Source organism: Serinus canaria, chromosome 2 (genome assembly GCF_022539315.1).
Source record: "Serinus canaria isolate serCan28SL12 chromosome 2, serCan2020, whole genome shotgun sequence".
NCBI classification, from domain to species: Eukaryota; Metazoa; Chordata; class Aves; order Passeriformes; family Fringillidae; genus Serinus; species Serinus canaria.
Genome location: NC_066315.1, coordinates 106467088 through 106492794, shown reverse-complemented (window position 1 = coordinate 106492794; position 25707 = coordinate 106467088). Strand labels below are relative to the sequence as shown.

Below are 25707 nucleotides of genomic sequence, written 5' to 3'. Positions count from 1 at the left end.
AAACATACCGTTTCACAAAAGTATACAGCGAGGATGTGACACTAATGGGAGGTGACCCGTGGGTTTATGACAAAATAGTCCACTCTAACAGGAACAACAACAAATTAATACAGCTTCTATGCACAGAAGCTTCAAACAAAGCAAGACACAGTGGCGTTGGAGGCGAAGAAAGGTAGAATAAGGGAAAAGTGACCGATAAGATTTGTAAATTATTTGTCTATTTACGGTTTCGTTGTATTCAGGAGAAGGCAGCTGCAAACTGCAGGGTAAAGAAAATTAAAAAGGCAAGGCTCCATTGTAATTGGGTAATCGGAGAAGGAAAGTTAGTAGCATTTGGAAAGATGTCACACGAACCTAAGTGGTAAATTCCAGGATTTGTTTACACGGATTTGTTTTCTTTTAATTTTGCTGCTTAAAAAAAATAAATATAGATAGACACATATAGAAAAATTTTAAAAATGCAGTGCAACTCCTTCAATCTTTTTGCAATTCTGCATGGTTGAACATTTGAAATGAGTTTGTGTATCACCCCCAGGCATTGATTCAGACTTGACTGGGGCAAAGCAGACTCCATGTGCTTATTTTTATACACGTCATTTGGGAAGTTATACAGCCAAGGGAACAGAAAATGTGTTGCTCCACTGCCAAATTATCCCATATCCCTCGATCAAAACGGGAGGTGATCCTAATCAACAAGTTGTGCGACCTTAGTGCAATGGCAATGTCAGGTCAACTCGAGAAAGTGAAGAGACAGAGCTAAATACAAATAAAAAGAAAGAGAGAGACAGAAAAGAAGAAAGAAACAACCAACAATCCTTATAATTATCATCATCTGCTGCTTTTCCCTCTTCTGGCAAAGAAACACTCCATCCATTTGCAGAAATCGCCCGCGGAAACGTTACATCAAAACTAATCACAACGATTAAAATCAGCTTTTCTGTGCAAGAGGAGAGTAAAAAGCAAGTTGTAGGCTGGAATGAGAGTGTTTTTTCCACCAAAAAAATCCGAAAAAATATACACGCGATATATATATATATATCTTTCTATATGCACGTTTCGAAGGAGATCAATTTTATGCCCGTGTGATCAGTTAATTTAATTTAACTTTTATTTCGGAGATTGATTCAGACTGGAGGTAGAGACATGAGCTAATTGTATCCTGATCCTTGCCTTGAGGGGTTTCAAAGCCCTGGAGCAACTATTCTCTGTATTTTGCTCTGTCTACCTTAGCCAAGCTATTGCATTTCTCTCTGGTGTAGCGAGGAGAGCAGACCGCTGCCGGGAGAGAGAAATATCGGAAGTGTGAGTTGGGGGGGGAAAGGGGAGAAAGAAGGGGGGAAGAAAAAAAAAAAAAAAAAAAAAAAAAAGGAAGGGGGAGGAAAAAAAAAAAAAAAAAAGAGGGACACTTTGGCGGCTCCGATGTTCCAGGTAAGGGCTGCTCGGGATTGTTGTTGTTTGCAGCGGAGGGTGCGGAGGGACTCGGGCGCCTCTCGCTTCCACGCATGTGCCGGGCGCTCGCACCCCGCGCGGGGACGCGGCGCGGCCGCCTCGCCCGCCGCGCTCCCCCGCGCAACCCGCGCCCCCGCGCAGCGCCGCGGGGAGGCGGGCGGCGAGCGGCGGCGAGCGGGGGAAGGAGGGAAGGAGGGAGGGGGCCGCTCGGCGGGCGGGCGGGGGGCGCCTCCTTTCCCCGCCGCTGCGATGGGGGGACTCGGGCGGCGGTGTGTGCGGGGCGGGGGGTGGGGGGGTGGGGGGGGGATGTGTTTAATTTAAACGTGAGTGTTTCCGCGCTGGGGCTGCGCGCCTGGCATTGTTCTCGCCGGGCTGCAGGAGGGGGCCGCCATTGTGTGTGTGTGTGTCTCTGTGCGAGAGCGGGAGGCACCTTCCCCCATGCCCGCGCCCCCTCCGGAGCCCCCCGCGGCGCCCTTTGTTGCCGGGGCGGCGGAGGGAGAGGCGGCCCCGCCGTTGTCCTCCGCGCTCCTCCCGCGGGGCACCGGCGGCCGCGCTCCCTCCGCCCCGGGACCGCGGGTGCCCCCCGGGACTGGCAGCGCTGCCCCGTGTCCGACGCCGGTCCGGATGAGGGAGCCGGATCCGCCGGCTAAAAAAAAAAAAAAAAAAAAAAAAAAAAAAAAAAATTTAAAAAAATTAAAAATAAGGAAGAAGAATGCAAGCCGCCCGCCGCCTGTTTCCAATCAGCGCGGTACAAGTTTATGTGAGCGCGCCCCGCGGGCACCGAGCGTGCTCGGACTGTTCGGGGGAATTAAAGATGGGCGAAACGCTTCCCTCTCCGGGGCGGCGGGGGCTGCCGAGGAGCGCGGCTGCTCGCCGGCCGGGAAGGGAAGGGAAGGGGCCGCCCCGTGCCCGCAGGCGGCGCCCGGTGCGCGGGGGGGGCGCGGTGCGGCTGGTGGTTCCCGTTATTGTCGTTCCCGGTCACTAGCCCGGAGGAAAAGCTGGGCCTGGAAGGCAACTTTTCAGCTTCAGCTGCCCCCGAGCTCCTGGGGGCGGCCGGGAGCCGGGGGCCGTGGAAGGGGGCTAGGCGCTGCGGGCGTGGGGAGTGGGGAAACTCCGGGGTGACCGGGGGAAGTTGGGTCCTTGTGCACGCCGAGTGCAACGGGGAGAAAAAAGAAAAAAAAAAAAAAAGAAAAAAAAAAAAAAAAAGAAAAAGTATTGGTTTAATAGTTGCGGGTGGGGTTCGGCGGCGCCCGCGGAAGGATGCTCGGCCCGCGGAAGGATGCAGGCCCCGCGGGTCGGAGGCACTTGGCGAAACTTCCCTTTGCCTATTCAAAATGACTGCGGTGATTTTGGTGTATTAATTGCGCCCGAAGCACAACACAAAATGTTCTAGCACACGCTAGAGGTCCCTCTCAGAGCTGTCAGACGTTAGGGTGTTTTCAGGTTGGGTTGTTCTTCATTATTTATTTTTCCCCGCTTTAACTGTTTGTACAAAACCGGCTGTCCCTTCAAATGCCAGCGCAGCGTGCTTTGTTCAAATAAGGGTGAAAAAAGATTTGCGACTTTCTTGTTTGTGCTCTGGTTGTTTGGGCATCAGTTAATAAACTGCACTCTTGGAAAAATGAACGTAAACGGTATTAATTTCATACAGTGATTTTATGAGTTTTGCTTGAAATAGCCTCACCGTTTGTTGTTGGGGCCAATTCCAAATTTTGTACTCGGTTTTCTTATGTGAATCCTGCCATGGAAGTAAACAGCGTAAACCTTGAATAAGGATGCCAGGCAATGGCTTGTGGTTTTTAAAATAGAAACATGCAAGCAAGCAAAAAGCCAAGTATTGAGATTACAAAGAGTCAATAAAGATGATGGAGGTGACTAAAAATCATTGATCCCGATAAATTTCCATATCCAGACCATGTTAGAAAACTAATTAGTCCCCCCATTCTTCATGTATTACAACAATATTATCACCATTTTACGGATGGAGAAACTGAGAAATAAAAAGAAGGTCACTGACTTGCCTGAAGCCATATAGCAAATAAAAGATAGATCTGGAATCAGCTAGGACAGATTTAGATCTCTTGCTGATTTGCACTCCTTTAACCATTGATTTCAGTGGAATTCTTCTGGATTTAAGTCAAGTTTGGACCTTATGTGTTCCTCTGTCCCTTAGAAACACTGACTTAATGTAAATTCCATTTTGACCATGAGTGGATTAGATGCAAGATTTTAGGGGGAGTATTTGGTGTACATCCACTTTTGAAAGGCAAATTGCTGTGAAACTTTAGGGTTCAGTTGGCTTTTGATTCTTCTTTTTTTTTTTTCCTCATTAGAGTTTCATTTGTCACCTCAGTGTAGTTCCCTAGTTGGGTTTTGATATTGTGGGGTTTTTATAATTGAACTATTTCCTCATGTCTAGTGCAGGGTTTTTACTGGATTCTGAGAGACATTTCTTACTAGATGTCTCTGAATGAAACCTTCAGTTTTATGTTGGAACACCCTAAGAACACCGTAAGATTTCGCGTGAGGAAAACTTCCATTCATTGCAGATCTCTCTCAGGCAGAAATGAAAAATTTCATGAATGTTGCTTGCAAAAAACAGCCAGGCTTTCCCCTGCAGAGTGGAAAGGCTGCATGTAGAAGACTTGCTCACATAGGCTCTTTATTGGATTATGGTAAGTTTATGTATGGAGAAAATGCAATGTGAAGGGAAATATTCACTGATCATAACAAATGTTTGTACATTATTCAAAGTGGGGTCTCCCACAATTAACCAAATACCAAATCTGCCAGTCACAGTCAGATAGCATTTCACATGAGCCTAGCTGGGAAGGAATGATAATTTCTGCTTTCTGTATTCCAACTACTTTAGGAATATTTTCAGGATACCATAAAGCAGACACAGATGTACAGATTGTAGTTGTAGTACTTTGCTCTTCATTTATGAATGTGTGCTGGTATATACAAATTGTCTCCACTGAAGCACAGTATAAAGTTCCTGCTTTCATGTCATCGGATGAATTTAGGAAGATGCTGGTACTTCAGGGAGCTGACATTGCTGCAGTGAGGGTCTGACCTGATATCCTCATGTGTGGGGAAGCAGGCATAGAATTTGGGTGTCGTTAAGACACCCCCTCCCCCTGCTCCCATTTGAGCTTATTTGTCTGAAATAGAAAGCATTTAGTTGGGAATTAGCTCCACAGAGTGCATATGGTTTGTTTAAGACCTTGTACTGGCTCCCTGGCTGAGCAGAGTTTTAACTGCCAGAGCTTTAGCCTCCTTTCTCATGTTCTGTGCAGTAAACTACTGTGCCTCACTTGCAGTACATGTTCAACTCTTCTCTTGTACCAGAGGAAAAATAATGTTGATCAGAAGCAAATTTTAGCAGAGATGCCTGCTGTTACTTATTTTGGATCCTTTTACGCTGTTGCAGCGGAGCCAAGTTGGATCTCCTTCCAGGAAATAAATTTAGTTAGTTGTTGGTTTTTTTTCTGACAGAAACATAATTCTTACTCTAAATGGAATCTTTTCTGTTGGTCTGTGTTGCATTTATGTTTTCTTTTTACAGCCTGGGTAAAATTAATCTCTGGTATAGTGCCATTGACTTCTGTGTTGTTTCACAAGGCATTAATTTGTTTTTCTGTGTTAAAATTCAGATTTCTGTTGTCCCGCTTTCCATAGAATACTTCTTTTTTTTTCAAAGAAAGAAGTTTGATTTTAGAAGGAAACAAATACAAAATGTACATCTTCATTTTTATTTTGCCCACCTTTACCACTCGTGTAGGCAGAGATCTCTTCTTTGGTAAATTAGGTTGAGTATGTATGTTTAGAGAATGTCTAGGCAGGAGAAGGGAGTAGCTACTATCTTCCTAGCTGATAATACCTTCAAAAAAAAAGTAGAAGTGAAAGCCATTAGCACATTCCATATTGATGATGTATGCTGTGGCTTTAATAATCTTGGGTTCTCTAATGTGCATTTCAATCATGCTCTTAATCCAGAAATCAAATGAACAACATCCCATATCCAAATGAGCCAAAGCTGATGCTGTAGTTGTAATCCCGTGTTTATGAAGTGAATGGCTCACCTGATAACCTCTTCCTGACAGCTCCTCATCTGGCTGCCTTCCCCCACTGGCGGTGGAAGTCAGGGTTTGATGTGGTTGGCAGGTTTGTGCAGACGCGGCTTCGCAGGTGGTTTGTAGGGAACTGAAGTGTGCGGGTGAGGAATACAAAGTTTAGGAGTGCTTGCTGGGACAAAGGACAACTCACCCTGACAAGGTATTTAATGGCTTTTACTCAACTAGTCTTCCTTGCCCAGTGCACTTATAGATAAGGAAAAGCCTTTAAAAAAACCCAAAACTGAAAAAAACACCTCTCAACAGCAGGGTTGCTCAAAGATGATAGGAAAAGGAGTTCTGTCTCACACAGGTTAATGGCTCTTTCTGCTTCTCATTCTCGTGGTTGTTCCCCCTCAGCCAGCGTTTATGACTCAGTTCTGCCTCAAACCTCAGGTTCAGGATAGGCATCTATGGGTTTTCCCTTATTTTCCCTGGCATAGTTGAGGATGATTTGCAGGACAGAGCCACAGGCATGTACATCTCTCTTCTGACTCAGTGATTGTGGTTGCCTCTATCTAACAGGCTGCTGGTGTGGGAACTAAACTGCTGTATTAGGCTTTGTCAGACCTCACCTGTCAGCTTTAGTTCTCATAGGTGATCTCTGAAGCCGCATCAAGATTGGATCAGGCAGAAGTGATGGGAGGTAGTCTCAGGCAAAATATCTCCATCAGACAGGAGGAAATGTTAGTATTCCTCCATAAATTATGGGTGAAACTTAATCTGTAGAACAGTGTGCATCTCCAAGCATTCATCTTTGAGGAGAGTGAGCTTGAGCTGGAATCACAGCTAGAAGGCTGACTGGAGAATGGACAGGCTGTCTTTTGAAAGAAGATTAGAAGAGGGTTGAATATCCTTTTTAGCAACAGTGTAGTCTGCAAAGTGATATAAAAATTCCCCGTCAGGTCACAAAAGTGGTGAATCCCAGAGAGAAGTAGCTGTTCAAGCTAAATGACAATAAACGTGGATATAAACTGGGCCTGTTTAGGCAATAGTTTCCCAGAACACTTTTGGATGCATTATCTAGAAGATGCAGCATTTAAAGTGAGACCTTAAATTTGGTAATACTCTGTTTTGGGCATGCCTTTAAAAGCAGGACTACTTGGAGAATATTTCCAAAAAGATACCTCTGTGACCTCTGTGACCTTTAAAACCAGGGTACTTGGAGAACATTTCCAAAAAGGTACCTCTGTGACCTTAGTTTTGACCAATAGGCTGTGATTGACTAAGTTTTTTTAATCAGCATTTCTATCAGTGGACAAAAGAGTTAGCTTTTTAAAGAATATTTATATACATTTACATATATTTACATTTATATATATGTGTGTGTGTATATATAGATATATGCGTCAGCAATCAATTTCCATACCCAAAACCCACTATTTATTTTGAATGTTCCTTAGGTAGAAATTTGAAAAATGCCAACTGACAGAAGCATATTTGAATATAGAATTTTTTCACTGGAAAAATAAATCAATATTTATTTTTATAATCAGTGAAAATTTTGCATAAGTTTTATCAATGGGAGGAATTTCTCATTTGCTCTTGACATAGGATCCTTAGTTTCATTCCAGCTGCAAAACTATTTCTCTTTCTATAGTTCTTCAATTTTTCCAAATTAGACGTTTAATGCTTACAGTTTTCCTATGGTTTCTGTAGTGGCACTCACTTTATTTTCAACACATTGTATAAGAAGGAGAGAGGAGATTCAGCAAAGAAACATGAGCAAAAAGCCCTTTTTTCTTTTCCTCACTTTCTTACAAATGTAACTTAAAAACATCCTCTCGATCATCCAGTCACCCTGTCAACTTCCAGCGCGCTTAATTTGCTTTCATGCCCAGTCTGTAAATCCCGGTGGGGCAGGACCATCTCCCCTCCTGCAGCAGAGCACTGCAGGTATTCCACAATTAATAATATCTGCTGCCATCAGTGTTGCCAGGAGAGCAGGGAGAGGAGAGAGGAGGAGCGGCAGGTGTTGAGTATAATAACTCCGAATAACTGGTGGAAGCCAAAGGCTCCAGGGGCTGCCGAAGCAGCCAAAAGTTTGCTTCCTAAGAGCACTTTGCCTTAAAACAGCTTTCTTTCCCTCCACAAACAAAACTCGGCTGCGGCATTAGGTGGAAGAGGTGCTTTCAAGGGGAATACAGGTCCGTCAGCATGATCCCAGAGCTGCCAAGGGAAGGAGGGAGGAGCGCCCGGTTCGCCAGGACCTAGGGAATGGAATGGAATGGAATGGAATGGAATGGAATGGAATGGAATGGAATGGAATGGAATGGAATGGAATGGAATGGAATGGAATGGAATGGGGGTCTCTAGCTAAAAGACCGATGCGAGTCTCCCCAGGATGCTTTCTAAACCAGGCAAGACTCGCCAAGAGGTTTAGTTAGGTTGCCCTAACAGAGGTTGATGGGCCATCCGTTCAGCTGCTGAATAATTCACAGATCGTTATCGTTTCTGTAGCCCATTATGTACCCATTACACCCAATCACTTCTAAACACTAAAGAGAGATAATCCATGGCTAAGGACCACTCACGCAAGGTAAACAGACATTCCTGGCTTGTCACTAACATGCAGGTGTGAGACCATTTATCTACAGCAGCCTGCTCTGCTCTAAGTGGGACGGCAGGAGAAGGGTTTGACAGGCTTAACATCTGTATGGGAGAGGGCCCAGAGTGACGGCAGGGCAGCTGTCCCAGCTGGTGGCTCTAAGTGAAGTGTGATAGATGAGTAATGCCATGATGATTGACTCTCACAATTAATAGACAAATATCCTGTATATAGGTTAAGTTTTATAGATTTATACTTATGTTTTACCTCCTCGCGTGGTTATCAAGGGACAGCTGGAGTTGAGACATCTGGGAGGGCCGGCTTGTTCACATCTGTATGGGAGAGGGCTCAGAGTGATGGCAGGGCAGCTGTCCCAGCTGGTGGCTGTAGGTGAAGGCATGGAGACCCTTACAGGAGAAAATGAGAAAAGGGCTGACTAAATGGGCAGAGGACAATTTACACCCTGGTTATCAAAGGCAGGTCGCAGATGCAAGGGATTTAGGGAGAGCCTTGAGAACTGGTGAAAGTCCAAGGGAGGAATTCAAACAGAGTCAAAAGGGAGAGCTGGGGCAGGCAGGACTCCAGCCTGTGTGGTCAAACAAAAGGCCAATGGGTTTATTCTAGGCATTCAAGAGATAGTCACTGATGAGATCCAGGTGAAATCTTACATGGATCTGCAGCTTGGCTCTGGAGAAGGGGGAAAGAAGCATCAGAGTTCAAGATGGCTGCAGATGTGAGCTGAGACAAAATGAGAAAGTGCAACCTTCCATATCCTCCAGCTATTCCTTACAGTGGCCTCTATGGTACAAAAATAGCTTGGGATTCCTGGAGGCAAAATGAGGACATGATTTTTGCTGTTAGGAGAAAACTGAATTTCTGAGGCTGGTAATGCTTTTTCAAGGAAGAGACGTCCTGAGGAACCAGTAGGCAGGAGCGTTCCTGCCTGGGAAGAACTCTGGTCAAGAATAAAACAGCTCTTTCTCAGGAAGAGAGGTGGTTCTTTCAGGGAAAACTGTGGCTTTGAAGAGGCATTTTCTTTAACTCAAAACTCTGTGTTTATTACTGGCTGCATACAGTCTTTCCTTTTTTCCTTAGTCTTCCTTGAGTACTTGCATCAATGTCCTGCAACTGAGAGTTCCACAGGTTGCTGAGAGATAAGCTGTAGAGTGATATCCTTATTCATTTATAAGCTAATGCCTTTTCTAATTCCATTAGGTGCCCTCTTGTTTTATGAAGGGCATCTGATTTCTCCTTCACACCATTCATTATTTTATATACCTCAATTCCATCATCTTTTACTGTTTTCCTTTCTAAATGAAATAGTTCTGGTTTTAATCTTTTTGTTTAGAAATACCCCCACATGTCTCTAATCTTTTTTGTTGCCTTTGGCTATCTAGTGTAGCTATCTATCACTCCCATCTTGCTTCTCACTGGATCTTTTAAAGCTAGTTCCAAAGTCATCAGTGTGAAAGAGACTGAAGGATGGTATTGTGGTTAAAGTATATTACTGAGACTCCAAATTTCTTCTTCCAGATATCCTGCCCTATGACCTTGGACTAATCACTTGGCTGCAGAGTTTCACAGTTTCCCTTGTAGTTCCAGAAAATACCACGGGGAAATCTCAAGCAAAATATATTAAGTGTTTCTCTCTGTCTAGATGGAAATTATTCTAAATGTGTAGCCATGTTAAACGTAGTGGTTTTGGTTGTTTTTCCAGAAGGCATCTGCATGTGTGCTGAAATTTGTAACCTCTCCCTAACTCTTTGATTGTATGGTGCTTGACTGTTTCCTATTTGTTACACTCCTCTGATATTAGGTTCCAAACATATTCAATTAAGTAATTTCTTTTTTGTTATTTTATGGTGAGCTTCATATGGAAAGTATGAGTTGCTAGCAATTTGGGCCAAACAGACATATGATTTTCATGTATCCTTGGGGATTTGGAAAGTCAGCACAGTTCTGATGAAAGTGAAAAACAGGATGAAATTCTGACTTTTTTACATGTAGGACACAGCCTGTTCCTGGGAGACACAAGGTACACCTAACTCCCACTCATACTTCCCACGTGTGGGATTTAGACCAAGGTATTGCTGGCTTGCCTCCAGTCTACACAAAGTAATTATCCACAACCTGTCAAGGCTCTTACAGAGAGCATAAGACTCACCCATCTGGTTCCCTCCTCTGACGTTTACAGCAGGGCCTGGCTGTTACATATTTTTAGCACCTCTATCACTCTCCAAAAGCCCACATCAGGTCTGGACACCTTACTGCCTGGGTGTGTCATTTGGTGCCTCATTTCTGGCACACAGGAGCCAGGAGCACTCTGTACATTGCTGTCACAGCCCCACACTCCAAGGAATCTCCCGAGCACACACCTTCCCAGTGTCATCCCATGCTGCAGAAAGATCATGTGTCAAGCAGTAGGGGAGAGAGATCTATGAGTTTCTGAACTATAAAACCTTTCTTTTAAAATCTTCTTGTGCCACAAAAGATGCTGGAAAAATACACTTTGATAGGATGCTATTCCAGCAGAATGACAAAAGCAAGCTGCTTTGACATTTGTAGAATAAAAGTAAGGAAAACTACCTTGTTCTTTACACTGTTTTTTTTTTTTTTTTGTGTCCTTGTTTTCCACCTAGCCCGATAGCTTTTTTTTTTTTTTTTTTTTTTTTTTTTTTTTTTTTTTTTTTTGCCTTGATGTCCCTCTTTCCCTTTGTAAACAGATAGTCAGCTCCTGCTTTCATGAATCCCCCAGACCCCCCAGACAGCACTGTCTGCTCTTTCCACTGGAGCTCAAGCCTCTGTACATATTCCTGTGCAAGCCCCAGGAAATTTGGTGCTCTTGTGGTCTCTGTGAAAAGAGGCCAGTCCTGGAAGACTCCTGATAACCCCGTTCAGGTCGATAGGCTTGTTTGTATGATTAAGGATAACACATAAGGATGCTCAGGGGTGTTGAGACATCTAGAATATTTGCAGCTTTAAAAAAGAAAAAGGGTGGTTTGGATTTTGGTGGGGTTTGGAGTGCTTTGTTTCCCTTATGCCTTATAGCTGGCATTTTGTCATAGCCTTCTGCTCACTAGCATTCCCATGACACATGAACATGCTCAAAAAAACTTCTTGTGAGAAGTCAGTGAGCTTCATTAAATTTTCAAAGTCTAGAGCTGTGATCCTCTTTGCCCCTCTCTACGGGCGGCTGGCCCTGCCAGATTCTGATTGCTTATGTGAACATTTGATAAATCTCACTGTGGACTACATTTGCTCTTTCACCCAAACAGTCATCACACACATTTTCCTAACACTTTAAAATTATGCCTGCCAAACATTTTCTGATGTAAAGTTAAAAGCCATCTATTACTGAAGTGATTTTTCAGCCCTCGTGGGCATGTTTTTCTTTCTTCTTTTTTTTTCTTCTTGTGTAGTTCAGATAGTTTCAAGCTCTTTTAAACAGACTGCCAAGGGTCAGTTTCAAAAAAAAAATTTCTTCTTTAGTTTTCTCCTAAAAAGTATGGTGGTGCTGTTGTTTTCTTTTATGCAGCTCCTTTCAAAGCTGAATTGCAGTGAGTTTAATGTTTTCTTACTGACACGGCCACAGAGAACTTAATATAAAGCTGGAGATTGCTGCTTATTCTCTGTAAAGGTGTCAGTCCTGCACTTACATCAGGAAGGAGACTTTTCCCATTGACTTCAGTCAGCCACAGCCAAATAGAGCCCACCCCACGATGCTGAAGCTGATGACACTCTCTCTGAAGTGGCCTCCACCATGTGCAGTGACATTCATGCCCTGCTGTGCTCCTGAGATGCCCAAACTGGCAATGAGGCTTGAAGGATGCACAGCTCCCCCCTGGCTGCCATGGTCACCTGCAGGGAAGGGAACTGGGATGGAATTGGATCCAACTCATCCAGGCTTGGAGCACTCTCAGGTTCCCCAGTCTAAGCTGGACCTGTGTGGATTTGGTTGCATCTTTGCAGTCCAGTGATCTGGTGTCACTCATAGCCAGGCTCTACATGCAAACCATTTATTCATAGTCAGAGCTTTGCCTGACCCTTCCCTAATTTTTACTCCCTGTAGAGCTCATTCCTGCAGTCAGTGTGTGAGCAGAAGGCAAGATGTCACTTCTTGCCTCCCTTTCCTCCCCTTCTCAGTGCTCCGGGCATTTTCCTTTAAATGCCTCTATTTTTCCTCTGGGTTCCAGAGCTGTGCATGGTTTTTGAAACTGATTAAAGCAGTTTGGCCTACCATGGCAGAGAGATGCTAAAACAAAGCATGTGTGTCTCTTGGTCTTAAACCAGGATTTTTCTTATTCTTCTTTCCCAGCTGCTTGTTTAGCAAACACGGTTAAACAGGATCATGGTGTAAGAAAACAAAGCAAATCTTACCTTTCTAGAGACCACCAGCCTGAAAACACACCCAGCTTTTTTCCAAAACCCTGTTAGTGCCCTTGAACTCACTGAAGCCTGCTCCAGCATGGAATGGTCTGACCAATCTGAATTCATCATTTCCCTTCAAAGAGCCTTGGCAGAACCTTTATTTGAAATCGTATTTGTTGCTTGTTTGTGTCACAACTGCACTTCATGCAGTTTCTGGAAGTGTAGAGACTTGGGTCTGGGCCAGTCCAAAATAAAGAAGCTAATACACAATTACCCCCCCAGCCTGGTGAAAGACGGGAAATACAAAATTACGTATAAAGCCTCCTCTGGTGCAGATAGAAGCTTAATAACAATATAACATTTAAACTGCACTGCAATTAAAATATAATCCTTTAAATTTCTTGCATTTGGAGGGAGGAGAGAATTGGACAGAAGTGCAGAGAAGGAGTCAGAAGTGGAGGCATTACAATCTTTACCCTCAACATGGAACTACTTAAGCTCACCATAATTGCATCACAGAAGGTATGCATACCCTGAAACCAAAAAGGAAGCAGGAAGGCTAGAAAAAACAAACACAGCATGATGAACCAAACAGGTAACCTTCAGGAAAAGGAAATCTAGCCCTGGCTAACCCAAAAGACAGGAACGTAAACTGGCAAGGGAAAACGAAACACGGGAAACAGGAGCACTGAGAGGATATTTCAAATGCAAAGAGACACATTTCTACAAACAAACGAGAAATTAAAATATCTAAAACAGAATCAGTGGATTTGCTGGATCAAAGGGGCAGTTAAAAATGACAAGATACAATTATAGAGACTACATTATATCCTCCCATCAGTCTTTACCAATTGAAAATGCAGTCAGTCTCTAGATATTCTATTTAATTACTGTAGATGGGTGCCTGTCAAACACTGAGGTATCAGAAGAGAAACTGCAGGATTGACATGCTAAAGTAACAAACCTCCCAGAGCAGATGGCATCAATCAAGACTGATAGCTGTTAACAAAATCATGCAAGTTCCCCTTACAAATAGGCTATTCTGCTATAGCAAAGCAATGGAACATTGCATGTATTTTACTTTAAAATCAGGATCATCTCAACCGAATGGAAAAGAAAGAAATGTTGAAATATATGTTAGCAAACTCAAAAATCTGCTTAATGCTAAGCATGGCTGATCCAGTAACAGTGAAAAATGCTTTTTATAATTTCCTAAAAAAGTCTTGAAGTTCTCAGTGATTATGAAGAACCATTTAATATAAACTTTTAAGGAAATTTCAGAAAGTCTTTGGTAATTTATCTCAGAAGACGTTGTTAAGAAAATCTAAATCATTAAGTGAGATGTGAAATTCTGCCCTAGATATGTTTTACAAAACAAAGGAACTGTTGCAGGAATGAAAAATGAAAGGTTGGCAAGGAAGGCAGTAGAATACTTTGATGAATTATCAGAACAATAAGGTGGGACATATAAACATAACAACATTGGGAAAATTATCTGGCTCCTTGGTCATCCAGGGAGAGATGACTCTGAAAAACTTGGGGACCCAAATAAACTGAGATGAAGAGGAAAGTGGCATTAATTTTATTGCTTTGCCAACATGGAAAGTGCCAGCAGTTGGTAAAATAAATTCAGTCTTTAATTTTGCTCTGCCACAATATTAGGAAATTTTTTGTGTAGCAGTGTTAGTTTGTAAAAAAGAAACCAGTGTTATTCCCAGTGTTAACCAGTGAAGACTCAGCTTTTCTAAATTCTTGGCTAGAATTGGCTGCAGCATCACTTCTGCCTATTTCCGTGTTTATTTCCCTGCCTTTGCATGCTGAACCAACCAGGGCAATGATCTCACAAAGATCAGAAATGCAAAAGGAAACATAAATCCAGAAAGTCTAAAGCTGATAAGAGGAATTATATTTTGATACTAAATGGAAACTCCGTGGTGCAGGATGGAGTAGATGACCTTTAATGGTCCCTTCCAACTCAAACTATTCTATGATTTGAAGATTCTATAGCTGACAGCAAATATCATTCAGCTCAGCATGGACTGGCACAGTGAGGTTCATCTGGGGTTGGTCCTTAGGAGAGAGACAGAAAAGAAGGCTGTAGAAAAATGGGACTTGGTGCCTTGGTGCCTATAAAAATTACTATATTTTGTAATCCAAAGGTTCCTTTCACTGCTCTTGTGCATTTTCCTTTCCTTACTCCTGCAATGATCATGTTCTGCTGCAAAAAGTATTCAGTTTGTTATGAGTAATTTGAAATTTTGTCAGTCCTGGAGTGGGCAAAAAAGAAATGGAGAGATGCTTGAATAAAGAGAAATCCTAATTTATAGAAATGAATAGGACATGATTAAAGCAGTGAATAAGTCCCTTTCATCTCACACCAAATACAGTATTTGTGGGATGTCAGGATTATGAATTTCTTGTGAATGACTGAAGTTCAAAATACTCCTATCTGTAATTTTGCAGTTAGTGGCACTTCAGGGTCCAGGAATCACCAGAGGACATTACAGAGAGGGAAATAATTTAGAGAAGAAACTTATGACACAAATCACAGCAGAAAAACAGGATTTACTTCCAACATACAGTACAAGCTCTAGTCTGCAAGCTAAGGAATAATCATATGAAAATTCTCTGCCTAACCTGATCTACAAATAAAATCCATTTAATTCCTCTACCTTTCCCTGGCAAAGAGTAACATTACAGGTAAAATGGTGGATACCTTCAGGTGATATTGCCAACACTGATTTTTTTTATTATCTAAAACAAAACAAAAACAAAAAAGAAAAAAAGAGATTGCATTTTGTTCTTCATAATCAGTGTCCCCAGTGGATGCTTCTGATCTTCTTTAAGGGAGTATTTTAGAAGAAACTGCATTTGAAAGCCCAGGATTTGACTTTCGTTTTTTATAACAGGACTGATAATTTTAGGTGCAAAGTTCCTAGCTCCGAGGGTGCTGAGATTCCAGGCTTTAGAGGCCACCAGAAAACACAGAGCATTCAATATCCAATGCCTTCCCACAAGCTCTCCTACACAGACTCCTGGGCTAACACCTCTTGCTGTGTGTACAGGAGAAGGGCAAGGAGGAAAGTGAAAAGCCACATTGCACAGTCTTCTGTTCACAAGCACAGACTGTCTAATCTCCACAGCTTGGTGCACATCTTTGTGTATATTCTGGGATTAATGAATGTGGCATTCATATCTGCCAGTCACAAAACAGCAATTTGCATGCAAGCTGCTCCGAGCATCCCCGCCTGTGCCAGGGTTTTGTGGAGGTGGTCAGAACCTCACAGGATTAGACATGCTGGACAAAAATTGCTATATTTAGCTATGCATAGGGAGTTCTCCTGTTTCCTTGGTTATCTAGTACATTTGCAACCAGATGTTCTACTGAAGGCATTTTCAAGTGTTATCAATAACTTCTTCAGTCTGTAAACTGATCACAGAGCTGGATAAAACTCATTGCTAAATAGAAAGCACAACTCCATCCCAGTAGACTGTCAAACAGAACAGCAGGAGGCAAAGAAATGAATACCAAAGTCTGTCCAGAAGTTAAAATGGAGCAGGTGGAACCTTTCCTAGTCACTCACAGGGACGGACATGGTTGCTCAATGCACCATGCATTTGTGAATGGTGGGGAGATTATGAGCAGACAGTTAAACAAGGAGATGTATTTTTGTGCTCTGTTCTGAGCGAAATGAGAGAAACAAGTTCCCAAAAGACACAGAGAGTGAGCCATAGAAGTTGTGGATTTGTTTTCACTGTGCTCAGAACCTTTCTTTCTGCTATGAGCAGATGACAGCAAAGTCATCGTAAAAATTATGATTATTTGAATAGAAAAAACACAGATTAATATAATGGTAGCAATGATATTGGCCACCTGTCCTGTTGCATTTTTTATCAGCAGATTTCAAAGTTTATAAAAAAGAGGTGTTTTACTTTAAATGCATTTTCCAGAGAGAGTAACTGCTGCACAAAAGATGGAGTGACCTATCCAAATTCAGCCAGGAGGCAATTGGCTGAGTCAGGAGTAGAAACCAGAGTGCCACCCCAATGAGGAAGGCATCCTAAAACAAATGGAACCAAGCAGAAATGGGAACAATGTCCCCACATTTCAGCAGTGAGTGGTGCCAGCTGGCTCATTCCCCATTTCTTTAAAATAGTAGCACACACCTTTTTTTTTTTTTTTTTTTTTTTTTAAGGTAAGTATTTAATTAATTACTGAACTGGCTCTGCCATTTCTCTACAGAATGAAAACAATCACTTAAGTCTCTCCTGTCAACCCCACCCAACACCTACTCAGTTACAGCAGATGGATGAGTGCCACAGACCAGATGTCAAAATGATCCCAAATTTGACGCTGCACAAGAAACTGTGGCGTGCTGCAGAAAGAGCCTCTCCCACAGGAATACCATTGAAATGCCAGGTTGCACTGATCCCTGTCAGAGGTGGTGTGCACAGAACCCAGACAGCAAAGGCTGCATCTGCTGCCACAGCCTCCTGAAATCTTTCAGTCTCTTTTAGTAGTCTTGCCTAAATTTTGTTGTCTTCTGAGAGTGGGAAGGTTTGCTGGAAAAGGAGATAGAAATACCTGGCTGGGGTCCAAGAGGGATGAGATGAGTGTCTCCTCTCCTTGGAACAGCTTTGATTATACCTGCTTTTGTAGTGCCTAGTAATAGGGCTGCTTAGGAGGCTCCTGGCTGCCCTTGGACATCAGCCTTGAAGGACAGGTGATCTCTCTTCTGAAACACTTAAAGTCTTCTCCTTAATATGAAGAGATTCATCTCTACCTGTCCTGGTGTGGGCAGGTATGTACATATGTGAAGAAGGTGTGAAGCTTTGACATTTACATAGGTGCCCAGCTTCATTCAAATGGTTTATGTGATGTTGTATCCATTGACCACTTTAAGCCTGAAGCAGTGTAAGCTTCTGGGCAAACCTGAGGGCCTTGAGGTTGGATGGACGGCCCAGAGTTACTGGGCTTACCAAGGAAATTGGTCACCCTCTGTGTCTGTAGCATGGCATGGTGATCTGAGCCAGGAGAGCCCCTCCGGAACTGTAGAGCATCTGTAGTTGATACAGAAGAGTTCAGATGAACTCCAGACGTGCCTTTGCAAGCCTAGTTTGACTTCTCCCAGAGCAACACCTCTTGCAAACAAAAACTTGTTCAGTGGGACTGGCACACTCATCCCAGAGCCAGGCCATAGTCTTAGCTGTTCAGACAGGAAATATGTACAAAACAGTCATCTGACAAGAAAAGGTCTGTCAAAACTGAAGTTTTTTGCAGGAATTTTTCAGTTTTGATTAAATTATGAAGGGCAAAGCCTTCTTGGGTAAACTGAGTGGACAAATGAGTACCAAAAGTCTGCTGATTTGAGCAACCACATAGGAGAGCCCAAACACCTGGAACCTGTATGAGACAGAGGTCCACCCTTCAGACCTGAGAATGGTTTTCCTTTTGTCTTAATGGGTATTTGAAACCTCAAAACTCTAATTTCCTAGATATGTACTTGTTTCTGTCACACTCTCCCTATGCTGGAAAGGGAGATCATGGATGACACTGTTTTATTAATTTTAATTTTGAACCTCTGAGTGTCTTTTTTTTTTCAGAGTATTTAGCATTTTGCAGCATTCTGCCCCAGTTACATGTAATGAGCACTTAGCTCTTTCGCAAATGAGATCTCAAGTCATTACAGTCCGACATCCACAGCAAAAAAAAGTAGAAGGTTTTTGTGCCCACTTGGTTTAAGTTACTAGGCCAGTACCCTAACACAGAAACTTTGCAGCAGAGCCAGGGATATAATCAAAGGATGTATCTTCAGCTCCAGGCAAATCTGAGACAAACTGTCGGACTACAGATGCCTATTCAATGAGTCGCATCCATCCTGGGCACTGAATGAGGCAAAGGCCCTGTAGAAAAAGGAGGATGTGATTAGATAATCATTAAGTGCAAAAGAAAATGTGGCAGTAGGAGAAGCAACATAGCTATGCTGGCTTTAAGCTAATTAGTGGGGAAACAGATTTATTTTAGCTGTGGCTGTATGGAAGGCTCTAGTGTTGGGTAACTTGTATTAATGTCACACCTCTAGTTTGCTGAGCAGACTTACCATATTCTCTTTGGTGCCACAAACTCTCAGCAGCATAAGAGAGTCAGGATCTCTTTTCAGATCAAAGCTTAATCATGTTTCTGCTGCCTTATCACGTTCTCTTTATTTCCAGCACATGCGTGGGATCACACAAGGCAGGCATGGCCTGAAATACCAAGGCACTACATGTAAAATGGTGGCTGATTCTTGGCAGCAGAGTCAGGAATTCAACACTTTTTTAATATTCTGTAAGGTCTTTGTTTTCCAACACTAAAGAATAGAATCTGTTCCAAAATCCTTACAGTGTTCTTATGGACATATTATCAAAAATCCTACATTTTTGATAATATGTCCATAAGACACAAGGAGCTAATCCATGTTAATCATTAACCGACTCCAGAACAATGACATGTGAGTGCAAGTTCTTTGTGCATATTGGACCTCATTACTGTGTTCCTTTTGGAGCAGTGACCTCACCATTTTGGCTTGTGTTGCATCAGCACCATCTAACACTGTAGCAATGGAGGTACCAGAGGGTTTTATACATGGCTATTGAATTCTGTGCGTTTCAGTTGAGGTTTTTTATACTGCATAATTTTGCAGCTCTGATTCCCAAGCTGGAAAGCAGTTTCTGTCATCTAACCAAGATCAAGGAGGTGATGCCCACTAGTATCTTCACATCAGTGCAACTGTGCTAACAGTGATGAGACTCTATCAGTAGCTATCAGTGATCAGACTCATCAATTGTTGGTCAAAATAAAATGAAAACTTCCCCATTAATCAGTCACGTTATTAAAACTGTCAACAGACAAGTCCTGATATAGTAAAGGAAGCCTAGTAAGAGAGGACAGGAAGGGACATGGGAGATCTAGAGTTCTCTAGTTGATATTTTGTACTAGTTGATTAGCAGGTCACTAGAACTTCTTGGAATAAATATTTTCTTTGTGACACTTGTGTTTGATAAAGTGTTGGAGAAAACAAGGAATAGCAAAGAAGAGCACCAAGCAATGTATATAAACTCTCTAGACGCAGCTAAAAAGTGCCAAATATGTGTCTCTGGATGGCTCTGAGTTCCCAGTGAAGTCCCCAATGAAGGGTACAAATCAGAGCTTGAAATGTTTTCTATCAATGCCCTTCCCACCCCATAGTCTGTTGCCAGAGCCAGTTACCTACCCCTTATCATCCAGCAGCCCTTCAGGAGCCCTCGCTAAAGGCAAAGGGAAGGAGCATCTGAGGCCATGGTTTCTGTGGCTCAGAAGACTGATTTCCCTTCATTTAAGGATTAATGTTTTTCACAGTTCTAAGGATGACTGCTCAAATGTTCTTAATCGTGTGTGTGCTTGCCTGATGGGAAATGTGCAAGAGCATTTGGGGACTGTGGCATTGGTACATGGCAAATGGCCATTAACAGAACAAACTCTGCCTCCGGCAAATTAACTTTGCCCAGAATTCTGGAGGGGTTTTTTGTGTTGGTGGTGGTGGTGGTAGTGGGTTTATTTTAAAGTGAATTTATTTGATTAAATAAAGGAAATGGAGGATGTAATTTCAGAAGTTTTGTGAGGATGGAGACCTTCTTCCCTGACGCGTGCACATATTTTTCAGTTCTGCTTTCCCACTTCTGTTTGCCTAGGCATTGGCCTGCATCCTTTCATGTGTATTGCCTCTGATATCTGACTCATTATGGCAACAGAAATGTTGATGCCAGACCCAGAAGCAGTACTTAAAAACCTGCTATTCTCTCTCAAGCTCAAAGCTAACCCAGTTTGTGGCAAATGAATGAATCATTTGGCACCTTGTCCGTGCATCAGTTTGGAAAAATAGGACCTTTTTCCTCTGCCCTTCTGTGTCTTTTTCTATTTAACCAGGCTGCCATAAAGACCAGTAACTCTAGGGTGTGGAGTTTAATGATTGGAAAATAAATAACTAGTTTAGTGCATTCTCTCTTGTGTTGCCAAGCCTCTCCTCTCACCTCCTAGTATGTTTCCCATTGTCTCACATCTAGGATTAAAGAGATTCCTGGATTTAAAAAGGGAAAAACAATCATCCTTTATGTTTGGGATGAAGAATACTTGGCCTTTATGTTTGAGGTGGAGGATAAACAGATAAGGCAGTAAGAGAAGGGAAAAGTAGAACAGGACTTGAAAATTATTGCAGTCTGAAAACTCAAACCCAGAAGTTAAGTGACTACTCCCAAACACACTGTTTAAAAAATAATCCAGGTTTCATCTCTTTCTTCATGCTTTGTTTTAGAACATCATGTCATCATGAATACTAGAGATCAGCAAGAGCTGGGCAGTGTTTTACCCAAACACCAGCAAGGACACGTGGCTGAAAGCAGACAGATTCCCCCCCACATGGCTAGGGAACATCAGTCCTGGCAGGACTGCAGTGCTTGGTGCCACCTTGAGCAGAGCATTGCAATTGTTGGGCGCTGTGTGCCAAAGTGAGGAGCTGGAACCTCCTGAGGAGGCAGTCAGTGTTATAGAAAAATGAAGATACTTGTAGAAAGAGGGGTAGAATCATCCTGTCTTTCCCACAGATATTACTGCTGTTTGTTGAGCTGTTTGTGTGGGCCCATAGGAACAAGAGAGCAGCCAGGGATTCTCCCAGAGAAGTGTGGGAAGTCATCTATCATGAGATGTAATCCCAGCTCAGAGAGGAAGGGGTTTTTCTTTTCTCCTGCTTTGAAGCTGACAGCCATGCAATGTTTTATTTCCTCCTGTTTTCCACAGGATTGCAAAGGAGAAGAGATAAAGCAGAAGGAGGAGATCGTAGAAGGCATGGTCAGTGTAGCTTCACATACCAGTTCAGTGTATTTTCTGCACAACTTTTCCCTGTCTTTCATCTTTCCAATCTCTCCTAGCAGAAAAGTAGAAAACAGTTAAGGCAGATGGGTATGTAATTCTGCTCATTCCCAAAGGAAGAACAGGTGGTGAAGGAAAGGGCATGGAAGAAAGCATGATGTGATTTGGAGAGAGTGGAGGATGAATGAGCAGGAAAAGCACTGTCCAGGCTGGGACTGATGTGTAGCATTTAAGTGGCTATGATGCACAAGGCAGAGGGGGAAAACTGAGGAGTTTATCTTAGAAGAATAAGAAAAAAGAGTCCCAGGACAAGGATAATTATCAGCCAGATTTACCAGCTCAAGACTGGACTGTTGACAGTGGCATCAAAATTCAATTTCTAGTTTCTTTCAACTGGAGTGAACAAAGAGAAACTATTACATTTTGTACCCCTTTGAGGGTTGTAAAAATAGCAAATGAGAGAACCCTTGGTGTACCTTAAAACACAACTTTTGTTCACTTTCAGCCACCTTTGGGACAAAGTGGCTGAAGCCAAGCAAGATATGTGAAGCTTGGCAGCACTGTTTGGAGTCCTTACCAAGTGTCTCAGAAGAACTCCTCTCTTGCCTCTGCAGGCACAGCAAACTTATTTAGGCTTTACCTGTGACTGCAGGAGTTTGTCTTGAGAGAAGGTTGATGGAGGTTTTGTACAGAGCTGACCTGAGGCTCTTGTTGTCATCTTATCACAAAGCTCTCATACCTTCTCAGTGATTTCTCATGGGCAGCTCCTCACACCACTAACTGCTTCTTCATAGCAAACAATTCCAACTCCCTTCACAGCACAGCCAACAAACCCCATCTCCCTTTTCTACTACCTAGCCCACTCTTTTGTAGCACTCTTCTTATTGGACACAGCTGTGGCCTATTAAGGCCAGGCCTGTTCTTAATCTTTGGTGATTAGTACAGCTGCAACTCCTCAGGTGTGAGACTACCTTCTGCACTATCTTTATTTTCTTACATTCCATCCCTCCACAGGCTCTAGCAACACAGAAGCTCCTGAGGGCAGCAGATTGCCTTGAGGAGCAAATCAGCTCTGGTTCCAAGTCTATGTCATTTGTACCAGAGCCTTAGAAGATGACACTTGCTCCTGCTCCTGCTCCTTCACCAAGGCAGAGTCACTGCTGGAAGGGAAAAGAGGCAAATCCCACCTCTTGTCAGCTGTCGGATGAAGGAAATCTGGTTCTGCAGCATCCTTCTTTGTCTCTGTTATTTCTGGCCCCTCCCTTTTCTGTGTTGAATATGCTCTTGCCCTGAACTTTGTCCACTCCTGCCCTTTACTAGGACAAGAGCTCAAATTTAGTTTTGCTGCTGAGAATAATTCACTTCTTTTGGATATAGAGCTCATGAATATGCCTGCATGTGCCAAAGGAACATAAATGGATCAGGGCTACAGGAATGCTCCTACAGTGACTTTTTCTATCCAGTGGGTCTGCTGATGGGGAGAATTGCAGGCAACCAGACCACATCTTCCTCTGTTAAATGCTTCTCTCAGCAAAATTTTGGAGAATTGTAGACAGTTTGACAATAGGATAGCTTTAGGGCTCTAAAGGCTTGGCTAACTGCCAACAAACTTATAGGGCACACAGGGATTGCTAGAGGAAAACACAACCTGAGTGGGAGTAATTTCAGAACTATTTAATGTCCTTCTGTGGTACAGCTCCAGGACCCCACCTTTTCCTGTTGTTCACTGTTGCTCCATCTTGGTTAACTCAGCCCAGCCCTGATATCCCAGTATCAAATCGTCTCTGATACAGCAGTGGCAGTGGTTCAAAAGGAGCAAGACAGGATGCTAATGGAGGAAAGAGCCATCTGTTTGGTCTGGATTTCTGTGGGGTTTGGTTGGGGTGGTTTTTTTTGGCAGGGGGAGGTCCTTACTCAAGAAGAATGTCCGTGGTGAAATTTTACTTTTCTCTATTATGACTTTTAAGTTATAATGGGTCAGACTGGTTGTTGTGAGTCCAAGAAGAGTTCCCCTCAACATTGTTAATTTTACTAGTGTGGTGGTAGATTTTCTGGAGTTCTTGCTCTCTCCTAGAAAATCTTCATGACCCTGAGCTCTGTATCAACATTGAGGTCTCACATATATCATTAGGGCACAGCAGCAGTCTTGGCATCCTTGCAGTTTACTGAGAATGCCCTTTAAAAATATAATAGTTAGTTGAATGATGGTTGATTTCACAGAGCAAGGGGACTTTCTATTTCTTCCATGAGGAAACCAAGCCAAATATGTGATTCAGATTATTCTACCGGAAAGTTTTTAGCTCTTGTGCCCAGATTACTAATATTTTCCCCCAAGGTGTATGCATTTTGCAGCGAGCACAAACAGAGTGGCATGGATCACCAGAAGCTCTCAGATGACTGCAAACAGCTGAGACAGAATTCTCCCTTCCCCAGTCTATTTGCTAAGCCTTATTCTGTTGGCAGATTCAACAGAGTCAGCCCAGGCAGTGTCAGCCCAGAACAGAAGGATGCTCTTCATGGCTGAATGCAAAGAGACAGGTGCAACCAGTGGTCTTAGATTCTCTTTTCTTGCTTTTGGAGTGCTTCTTGAAGTACTTTGCAGGATTAGATAATAGGTGCTTTATGAGCAATAGGCAATTTCCACATGATAAAAGTTTGGTCTTCATTATCCAGCCAAGTGTCTTCAAACTGGTTATGCCAATACAATAAAATCCCTGCCCGTTTCTGCATACTTTTCTGTGATTTGGCAACATTTTACACACACACACTTTAGAGATACACTCTTTTAGCACCGTGTAAAACAATTGTGTCATCCAAGCCAGAAGATTTATTAACTGGTTTTGATTGTTTCCTTATTTTTATTAGTCGGTTTTCAGATAAAGTGGTTTTTTCCTTTGGTTTATTTTTTTTTTATTCCAGTTGAAGTTGTAGAACATTCACAACATTTCCTGTTTGTTTCATGTCCTTTCTGCAAAGCAGAAGAAATTGAGAGGAACGATTCTCTCTCTGAGGTTAAACTGAAGGATAAATTTTGTAGGGCCAATATTTGCCACCTTTCATTAAAAAATGTATTATTACTGATGTATTGTGTGGAGGAGTCTTGCCTAATAAAAATACCACAGTGCTTACATTCAAATTATGCTGGAAAATGTTGCTTTACATTTCTGAATCTTTTAAATGGTGAAAACTTTTCTTATTTTTAAGTATCAAAATTGTTCTGTTGACCAGCAGATAACACACTATAAGCTTTCAGATATTACTCCACTAACTTAACAAAAATACTGAAAAAGTATTGGACTTATCTATATTTGTTGTTTTATCAACAGTCACCAGCTCTAGAGAAAGCTTAAGAGATGGAACAGTCCTTCAGAGAGCATGAACAAACCAGAATTTAGCAGCCTGTACCTCAGGTGGGCTTTTGAGCAGCACAGAGAAGGGAGGTAGTGGCATTTGTCCATGGTACTAGGGAGAAGCTTCATGAAAGCTCAGAGCTCATGAACAGAAGGTATAAAGAAATGAAGATCTGGCAAAATTCCTCAATGTGGAGGTGGTTTATAGCTTCTGTGTGTGTCTGGTACTACTGCAGAGAGCTGGAATTCTCAGCATTACTTCCTAGAATAGGAAGGCTTCTTGGACTTCATAGAGCTTAAGAGCCATGCAGACAGATACCCCTGCAAGGGTCAGACTTGTTCTGCTGGGCAGCCAAAAGGCCTCTGGGTTTGTATGCTCCATACAGCAGAATTTCAGCAACCCCAGTGAGTGAGAAGAATTATACAAGTCCTGGGGGGACAGGCTGACCCATGAGCATCCCACCATGAGCTTCTGGCATGATACAGCTTCAGAATTGTTTTCCTGTATGAGTTTGGATGTGATCAAAGGAAGCAAAGCAGGCAGGTTCAAACTGATTTCCTGTCTGTGGGTGCTAATTAGTCCTGCTGACCTCAGTAGGACATCAGGATTTTTCTAGTTTATCAGCTGCATGTGGGGTTCTTTCTACCCATCCCTAATTAGCGCAGGCACTGGTGGCCAAACTGGAATTCAGTAGCCAAAATCCTGTCCCTCTCTATATGGGATCTGACAAACTCATTTGAAGCAATGGGTTGTACAAAATTCTTGTACAACTTCCTTTGAAATACAGTTCCTGCCCCAAAAATTGTTAAAAATTGTTCCAGATACTTTGATCCATTTAGCTTTACAAACAAAGCTCCTGTAATTCTGCCTCTACACTTTAGATAAGACTGACATTCCTAAGTACCTAAACTCCACTACTTTCTGATTGAATAAAACTAGTTCTTAGAGAATATTATGAAACTTTTTAGTGTAAGCCAAGCCAAATATATCTT

At 42.6% G+C, this 25707-nt stretch overlaps 1 protein-coding gene across 1 annotated transcript in view; it reads left to right on the top strand.

Moving 5' to 3' along the window:
- The first annotated feature begins 1277 nt into the window (after positions 1-1277).
- The window catches only part of KCTD1 (potassium channel tetramerization domain containing 1), a 100437-nt gene continuing 76007 nt past the window's right edge, over positions 1278-25707 (top strand). Inside the window, exon 1 of the mRNA XM_050970593.1 lies at positions 1278-1302. The gene's annotated coding sequence lies outside the window, so the exon portion shown is untranslated. The remainder of the gene's footprint in view (positions 1303-25707) is intronic.